Raw genomic sequence first — 9593 nt, forward strand, 5'->3', positions numbered from 1 at the left:
GCCGGCCGGAGCCAGCCAGAGGGGCCGAGGCGGGGCCTGCCACTCCCCACCCACCTACGAGGCGGGGTCTAGACGCCCCTCTCGCGGCAACTCCGCCAACCCTGGGCGGGTGGTGACGACATCTCCACCCCCGGCTCTTACGCTTACTTGCGTCAGGCGTGGCGTAAGAGCTCTGCCTTAGAGGGGTGCCGACCCGCCCCACGTCTCCTCTGCCAAATAGTAGGTGCTTCACTAGAATTCCCACTTGGCCCCACCCCCTTTTGACCTTTGCTTCTCCCCAAGGACTACCGCCTCTATCACCCAGTCCCAGGGTTGGAGAAAAAGGTTAAGTTAGGTGGGGACCAGGAAATACATGTGAGTCGGTTAGTATAAATCCTAAAATGAGCATAAAAGTGAGTAGAATAGGTACTGTTACGCGTCTCAATTAATGGTACTGGTATCCTTAACAGCAGGGATGGTTATATGTGTGTGCCTGGATTCCGGTTCTAGCAATGCCACCTACTGCGAGTATAACTTTGGGCAAGCTGCTTAACCTCTCTGCGCCCAAGTTTCCTGACGTGTAAAAAAAGAGGTGCCAATAATTCTTACCTCGCAAGGTGGTTGTGAGGATTACACGAGTTAACGCATGTGGGTCACTTAGAACAAGGACTGCACTGGCATATACTAAACGCATGACGCATATTCTCTTTAGTTATTAGCCCTGACTCCCCTTTCTTTCTCCTTTCTTCCTTTCTTTCTTTCTCTACCTGCAAAATATATCTCCTATCTACTCCTTTCCTCCCTACTCACTACTTTATCTAAGTCACGGTGCTTTTTCATCACTAATATTATTGTAATCATCTAACTAGTCTCTTGTTTTCACTCTTCTCGCCCAATAAGGTAGGGAGTGAGCTTTCTAAAGTTCAGATTGGATCACTTTATTCTCTTACTTTTCAGGGAAAATTTTCCAAAATACAAGAAAAGATAGTGGTGCATAGTAAATACTCAATATACACATCATCTAGACTTAACAGTGACTGCTGTTTTGCCAGATGTGTTTCTTTTTAGTATTTAAGAGTCAATGATAGACATCATATTTCCCTTATAAATATCTCATTATGTATCTCCAGGAAATAAGGGTATTTCCCACATAATCCAAATGCCTTTATGACATCTAACAGAATTTACAGTAATTCTCTAATATCATTTAATGCTCAGTTTATATTCAAAAATTCAAATTGTTTCCAAAAAATGCCTTTTTCCATCTGTTTTGTTCAAAATAGGAGTCAAAGACCACCATTGCATTTGGTTTGTCTCTTAATTCTCTTTAAATTAACACAGACACGCCCCTCCCCCATTTTTGACTATGTCTTGTTGGATAGACCCGGTTAGTTTTTATTTACAACTCCCCGCCTTCTATATTTGTCTGATTGTTTCCTCATGATAGATCTCCCTGTATTTGCCCTGTATCTATCCTGTGTATCCCCTGCATTTACTGTAAACTAGAAGTTATATCTAATGTCTTGATTGGATCAGGTTAATTTTTTAAACATTTTTAACTTATTTTGAGAGAGAGGGTGGGAGCAGGAAAGGGGCAGAGAAAGAGGGAGAGAGAGAATCCCAAGTAGGCTCTGTGCTGTCAGCATAGAGCCCAATGCAGGGGCTGGAGATCAGGAACCATGAGATCATGATCTGAGCCAAAATCAGGAGTCTATGACTTAACCAACTGGGCCACCTGGGCGCCCCTACCCTGAAATACAATTCCAACTGGAAATACAATTCCAGCTGGAAATGTAGCATACATTCTTATTTTTTTGGTTTACCAATTTGGAGCATAATGAATTTTGGGTGTAGTAGCTACCTTCGACAGTGACAAATAAATTTTTAAGAAACATCCTAATGACTTTTCTTGTTTGAGCATTACTATGGGAAGTATGGGTTTTCATACAGTCAATGAGCATCAATCAATTGCAGTAATCATTCTTTTTTTATATTCAAATTGCCCCAGAATAAGTAAATGAAAGCTCCTTTAAACTGGTTTGGTGTCTTTTTGAAACATCCCACTAATAACTGAAAGTTCTCTTACTTTCTATCATTCCAAGATGTACCAAGTTCATGTTTTTTATTCCCTGCCCTAGACGTGAAAGCAGCCATTCTTCCAAAGATACTTGGTAGCTTTTAATAAGGACCGATTTTAGAGACCACAATCTGGCTGGGTATTTTTTAATGTTTTTATTTATTTATTTATTTATTTATTTATTTATTTAGAGAGCAGGAGAGGGGCAAAGAGAGAGAAGGAGAGAGAGAATCTCAACCAAGCTCCATGCTGGGCATGGATTCCGGGCTCAATATCACGACCGAGAGATCATGACCTGGAGCCGAAATCAAGAGTTAGACGCATAACCGACTGAGCCACACGGGGTGGCTGGAGCCTGGGAGCCACCCAGGCTCCCCCACGATCTGGGTTTCCAGGGTGATAATGGAGGAGTGCCTGGGTGGCTCAGTCCGTTAAGAGTCCAACTTCAGCTCAGGTCATGATCTCATGGTTTGTGCTGATAGCTCAGAGCTTGGAGCCTGCTTGGATTTTGTGTCTCTATCTCTCTCTCTGCCCCTCCCCTGCTTGCACTCTGTCTCTCTCTCTCTCAAAAATAAATAAACATTGAAAAAAAGGGTGATAATGGAAACTGAAGTGATATTGCTTTTAGGCCCTTTCAGTGCACAGAGCTAGAATATTAAGATACATGCACACACAAACCCACAGTCACACATACTGATATTTCCAATTTAAAAAGTTTTTTATTTGAGAGAGAGAGAGAGAGAGAGAGAAGAGAGCGAGAATCTCAAGGAGGCTCCACACTAATCAAGGAGCCTGATGCAGGACTTCATCTAACGACCCTGGGATCATGACCTAAGCCAAAATCCAGAGTCAGGTGCACAACTGACTGAGCCACCCAGGCACCCCAACCAATTAAAATTTAACTGTGATTTTTATTGCACTCTTGATTTTGTACTGGTATCTCTTTATTCTCACACTGAAAACTTTGGTTTCTTATAGCATTAATATAATCACTTATATGTGTAATCTTTACAATATACATACAATAATTTACAAATAATAATATAAACATTACTCAACTAATAAAACTATAAGGACATCTAAGATGTGTGGTAGTTTATTTTGTCCTTGGATTATAACCCCTCGGGGTATACCATCAAAATACTGCTTCCTAAAGTCACTTGAAATAGTTCTTTGTGTAGTCATTTTTAGCAATTTGATATACAGTTTGGTTTGTTTCAGTTTGTTTTCAATTTTAGGGTTTTTTTTTACTTTATATATAATTTTAGTTTTTGAATATGTAAAATATTTACATTTTTCAGCAATCAAAACTATATAATAAAATATACTCGGGGAATTCTCCTCACCTTCCACAATTCCTCCTGCCATCTTTATCACTTCACTCATTTATTTCCTTTTTAAAAACTTTGTAAATTGTGAAATAAAACAAACAGAAAAATACATAAAGCCAAAATGAACAACTTAACAAATTGTCACAAAATGAACACCCATGTAACCCAAGTCAAGAAATAGAACATTTCTAGCACCCTAAAAACCTTGTGTTTCCCAGTCATTACTCTTCCAAAGGTAGCCATTATTCATTCTCTTTTTGACCATGTTTCTTTGCTTTTATTTACAATTTTAACCTAAGAATGCATAGTTGGGTCATGAAAGTATAAAGAAAAGTAAATATACATAGATTTTGGATTATCCCCAGTCTTGGGTTATCATGAATAGTGTGACTGTGTATATACCATTGTACATGCTTCCTGTTGCATGTATGTGCCAGGGGGAATGGACAGCCTGTAACAACCTCACAGGGAGGAAGCTGGGGAAAAAGAACTTTTATTCTCACTCTCCTTATTCCCTCCCTCTGATCTCTCCTAGTATTCCCATTGTCCTAACCAGAATCCAGGGGAAGAGGGAGCTCATTGAAATAGTACATACAGGTTAGCCTCCTGAGACAGAAAATAGGGTGAAGGTAGAGAGTATATCCTAGTAGCAAACTTTAAGTATCAGCTCACTTGATCCCCTTTTCTCTCTCTCCCTCCCCCTCTCTCTTTTTGAGAAATCATCTGAAGTATAATTGTTACTCTTTTAGAGGTAACCCATCTTTGATTGTCAACAGTTTTAATGCGTTGTGATTTGAGAGACATTTCTTTCCATTTATTCACCCTGAGATTCAGTTTCTTGAATACCTGGCCTGATGTCTTTCATCAATTTTGAGGCATTCTCAGACATTATCATCTTAAAAATTTTTTTTAATGTTTTTATTTATTTATTTATTTATTTATTTATTTATTTTTTCAACGCTTTTTATTTATTTTTGGGACAGAGAGAGACAGAGCATGAACGGGGGAGGGGCAGAGAGAGAGGGAGACACAGAATCAGAAACAGGCTCCAGGCTCCGAGCCATCAGCCCAGAGCCTGACGCGGGGCTCGAAATCACAGACCGAGAGATCGTGACCTGGCTGAAGTCGGATGCTTAACCGACGGCGCCACCCAGGCGCCCCTGTTCTTATTTATTTTTGAGGCAGAGACAGAGCATGAGCAGGGGAGGGGCAGAGAGAGGGGGAGACACAGAATCCGAAGCAGGATCCAGGCTCCGAGCTGTCAGCACAGAGCCTGATGCAGGGCTCGAACTCATGGACTGTGAGATCATGACCTGAGCTGAAGTCGGACACTCAACCAACTGAGCCACCCAGGCACCCCGACATTGTCATCTTAAATATTGATTCTACCCCATTTCCTTGTTCCCTTCCTTCTGGAACTCCAAGTCAATGTGTGTTAGACTGTCATGTAGTATCTTTTATGGTTCTACCACATCTTTTGTATCTTCCATTCTTTTGTCTATACTTCATTCTGGATATTTTCTTTTGAACTACAGTCCAGTTTATTAATTTTCTCTTCACGTGTGTACAGTCTAATGCTTTGAACTTGTCCAGAAACTATGGTACACTCAGTCAAAGTAAATCTGAAGAGTTTAATGAAAGAACTACCTATAAAGGTATGGACAGGTAAAGAAATGTAGACCTTTGTCAACTCACAGCCAGACAGTGATTGGAGTCAATCACTGTGGCTAATATAGTGATACCCATATCTGTCTATTGGTTCAGTGGCATGAGGAACCCAAAGTGACTGAGTGGTAGTCTCAGCTTCCAGTTCAACTATGACTATGACTATGACTATGACTATGACTATGGGAAAACATTCCTCTCTTGGGCACTAGGACCTGAAAACTCATTATTCAGAAGATGGGAAGCACAGGTTCCTTCAGATATTTTTAGGTATAATAGTGAGGGGGCCACTCTGACCTTTACTTCTTAGTCCCAAAACTCTTGGGGATGGATAAAACAATCATTCCATAAGTTCACTAATGGTGAGTGAACATTATCAGAAGTATTGAGGACAGAAAAGGCAAATCCATATCCAGAATATAATTCACTGCCATTTTTCCTTTTTCTTTTTAAAAACTGTTTATTTGTTTATTTTTAAGAAAGAGAGAGAGAGGGGGAGAGAGAGAGAGAGAGAGAGAGAGAGCAAACAGGGGAGGGGAAAGAGAAGGAGCAGAGAGAGAGAGGGAGAGAGAGCATCCTAAGCAGGCTCCTCTCTGTCAGCTCAGAGCCTGATGTGGGGCTTGAATCTACGAACCAAGAGATCATGACCTGAGCTGAAATCAAGAGTTGGACACTTAACTGACTGAGCCACCCAGGCACCCCTCTTTTTCCTTCCTTCATTCCTTCCTTCCTTCCTTCCTCCTTCCTTCCATTTTTTCTTCTTTCTTTCTTTCTTCTTTCTTTCTTTCTTTCTTTCTTTCTTTCTTTCTTTCTTCTTGACAGAAAGAGAGTATGAGTGGGGGAGAGGGACAGAGGGAGAGAGAGAGAGAGAGAGAGAGAGAGAGAGAGAGAGAGAATCTTAAGCATACTTCATGATCCTGGGATCATGACCTGAGCTGAAATCAAGAGTTGAATGCTCAACCAACTAAACCACCCAGGTGTTCCTCACTGCCTTTTTTCATGGTGAAAGAGGTTCAAAATAAAAATCTGTCACCAGGTGTGCCATTTTGGGAGCTCAACATTATCCTTTGCTGTAAGCAAATTGGTATTCAGGTGGGCTGTAACCGTACCATTCAGGAGGAGGAAATTCATGTTGGTAAGCCCATGCATTTCCTGCCCCACATCCATTGATATGTGGACCCATTAAGAAAGCACCAGGGGGCCTGGGGAAAGAGGATGAATGTTATCCACAGAATTGGTCATTTCATAACCTCATTACTGACAATCTTTCCTACAGTCTACTTCTTCTCATGATTATTTACACAGGAAACCACGACTGTCTGTCTTCACACTGTTCCTCCCAAGTGAACCCTCTCAGACTTTCTGGTCACAGATTTTCATATCTTGTTCTATTCAAATCCCAGATCAGCTAACCAACCTGTTATTCATGAATACTGTTATCAGTATAGACGAATACTTCAATTTTTTTCCTCTTCAATTCTGAGTGGACCACCAGATCTACCAACAAAACTTCCCACAGAAAGGATTGCTCTTCACCAATGTAATTCACAGACACTTCTGAATTGTGCTGTCATGTAGCACCCTTCCATTTCTAACTGTTGACTGCATTTTGTGCAAACATGTATAAATTGTCTCTGTGCTTTCCCCCCACTCTATTAGGCAGTCATAGAGAATTCCCCAGAAGGCTGTAATAAGGTTGTGGGAAAGGCAGTGAAGCAAGGAATCTGGGCTATCTTTTCATGTAACTTGTTTAATCCATATCTTCTTGGGCCCAGTCGTGTATACACCATTTCTATTTAACAGTAAAACGCTGTGATGAACCTCCAATTTTATGGTTTACTGGATCAGATAATACCCAATGCATAATTACTGGTTGTCCCATGGCCAGGTGTTCAGTATTCCAGGGCCTGGTAAGAAACTAAGCTGCTTTTCAAATGGAGAATAGCTGATGGCCTAAAAGGGCACAGCTTTCCTTTAAAATCCTAGGGATCTACATTATAATAATCTTACTGGGGCTTGCCAGAAGATTCACGTGATGTCTCCGTCTACTACAGACACTTCCGTTGCTCCTGAGGCCACTGGTCATAATTATCAAGTGAAAGGACTACTTGCATTGCCACTCGGAATTCCTGCAGAATGTTCCCTTGTTTCAGGCCATACGAAAGCCTGATGGGTTAGAGTTGAAATGTGTTTTCTGTTGCCTCAAATGCCAAAGAGGCCCATTCTTCCACAAAGAGTATTGTCTCTTTTTTATTGCAAGAGTCTCACTTTAGAGAGGGCATCTCGACATGCCACAGACAATTGGACCCTAGAAACTTCATTAATGTGGCAGGACTCTGAGCTTTCTTGAGGTCCTTCTTCCATGCATGTGTCTTATGACATCTAGGGTTCATGCTACCTTCTGCTCATCATATTCAGTTGCCACAATATCATCAAAATAATGGACCAGTGTGATTTCCTGTTTCCTCTGACATGTTGGATTGTCCGGAGGGCTCCTCATGCTTTTTGTGTTGATTTGTGGTTTTGAGGATGTGTTTGTAACCTGTAATGAGCACTGGCTTCAGGTCAGAATTAAACAAAATTCTTATTTGCATTACCAGAAACCCCAGCATTATGAAATATATCTGGGAACTGGCTGTCCTACAACTGGAGGGCTGTTGGACTTTTTTGAGTTTCTTTACCTAGTCTCTTCTTGTGGAATCAAAACTGAAGAGTGCCCATGGAGTATTCTCACTGAAAGTTCAATCACTTACAAGCCAGCATATTTAAATATCACTGGTTACCTCCCAATATCATGCTATAATCAAAGAAGATTTTAATTCACTTTGGTGCAGAATGAGATAAAGAATAATAGTACTACATATGGAGAAACATCCCAAGGGCCAGTGGGACAGGAAAAGTCAATATCACCTTGAATGGAAAATGTGGAGACTCATCCACGACTGTCTTTTGGGTATAGTTTTCCCCTTTTGGACCACATAAATTTTATCCTTCCCTGTTAAGGGTAGGAATTAAACTATAAATTCTAGATGGTGAGGTAACCTTATTGGCCTTGGCACAGTGACTGTCTGTGGTTTGCACTGCCTATTAGAAGCTGCACTAGTGCCCAAGGATATCATCTTTTACCAATTCATAAACGATATCTTTAAATGAAGAACTTGCTCCAATGTCTGCATTTGTGAACTCATTGGGTAGGGGAAAAAAAGAGCTTCTCTAGATTTTAAATTTATAATAAAGGCCTATTTAAAAGGCAAAACAACAACAACAAATTATAGACCAGTGTGATTTTCTGTGGGCCATCAAGTAAAAAATATCTCTCCAAGCCACACTTTTAAAGAGAACAGACTTGCCTTGTTTCTTCTTTACTTTTTAAAACGTGTGACTACTAGAAAATTATATTTTTAGTTTTATTTTTTTTGAAAAATTTAAATTGCGTATATAATTATAAATTATATTTCTACCAGACAACACTGACTTAGGAAATTCATCCTTTTCCATTCTTATCAGAGAAGACAGCTGGGAGAAGTTGGCATTCACATGACAGAGATAATAGTATATCCTAAAACGGTCTTTCTTGAGCTCAAAGAGTTTATAGATATTCTTTTTGTTTGTTTTTGAGAGAGAATGAATGGGGGAGGGTCAGAGAGAGAGGGAGACACAGAATCCGAAGCTGGCTCCAGGCTCTGAGCTGTCAGCACAGAGCCCAACGCAGGCTCGAACTCACAGACCATGAGATCATGACCTGAGCCGAAGTCGGACGCTTAACTGAGCCGCCCAGGTGCCCCAAGTTTGTAGATATTCTTAATTTAAGATATCAAATGTACCGTCTTTTCCTTTATTTATTGCACTTTTGTTTCCTCCTTAAGAAGTCATTTCCAACTATTAGGACATGAAGTTATTCTTGTGCTATCCTCTAAATGCTTTATCTACAAAGTTTTGCAGAATAGAAGTTCAGAGAAGTGAAATAAAACCACCAAATGGCTTTAAGCTATAGAATAAGTTTCATTATTTAATTGTTCACATTGACCTATAATACACCTGGATTCTATTTGTGTGTACATTTTAAGTTAAAGTGACAAAGGTGAATTTTTCTTGCAAGGGTACTCCATTGTTTCTGAACTATTTATTGAAAATATTACCTTCTGTCTGCAGGGCCACCTTTATTATAAATAGAGTATCCACATTGTTGTGGACCTATTTCTGGGCACTTTGTTTCATAGATCTACCTGTATATCCTCACATCAACACCACACTTCCTTAATTACTATAGCTTCTTCATACTAAGTATTGATAGCAGGGAGAGCAAATCATCCATTTCAGAAACATCTTTTCTCCTATTCACTTCTTACATTTTTTACTTTGAGAGGCTCCTAGTTATTGTTTTTTATTATTGAAGTATAACATATCCAATAAAGTATATAAACTTATGTTTATTGCCATATGATTATTAGTATATGCACACATATACTTAGAGAAATCAAATACTGATACCTGCCCACTTGTTTACACTTGTGAGTATCCAGTGAGTGTGAGAATATTTG

The sequence above is a fragment of the Panthera tigris genome, chromosome C1 (assembly GCF_018350195.1).
Source record: "Panthera tigris isolate Pti1 chromosome C1, P.tigris_Pti1_mat1.1, whole genome shotgun sequence".
In the NCBI taxonomy this organism is placed as follows: domain Eukaryota; kingdom Metazoa; phylum Chordata; class Mammalia; order Carnivora; family Felidae; genus Panthera; species Panthera tigris.